A 301-nucleotide genomic window follows, 5' to 3' on the forward strand; every position below is an offset into this window, starting at 1 on the left:
ACACACTTTTTTCGGAATATTTGCATCTGTTGTATATAAAAAATCCCGATCGTTTAGAATATTGTAGATTTTTACTTCTACATCTCCTCATTTATTTCATTCAGATATCTTTATAATAACCAGGGAAACATTTTAAGCAATATTTCAGCAACTGTATAAAAAAAAGTTACTGTATTCATAAAAGCCTTTTTAGCTTTAATTCCCACACCTGCTTTCCTTTTTACTTCGTTCAGTTACCCTTATGGCAGCTTTTAACTTCATTCATTTATCCTCAAAGGCAGTTTAACAGTTTAACATTATC

The sequence above is a fragment of the Penaeus monodon genome, chromosome 15 (genome assembly GCF_015228065.2).
Source record: "Penaeus monodon isolate SGIC_2016 chromosome 15, NSTDA_Pmon_1, whole genome shotgun sequence".
NCBI classification, from domain to species: Eukaryota; Metazoa; Arthropoda; class Malacostraca; order Decapoda; family Penaeidae; genus Penaeus; species Penaeus monodon.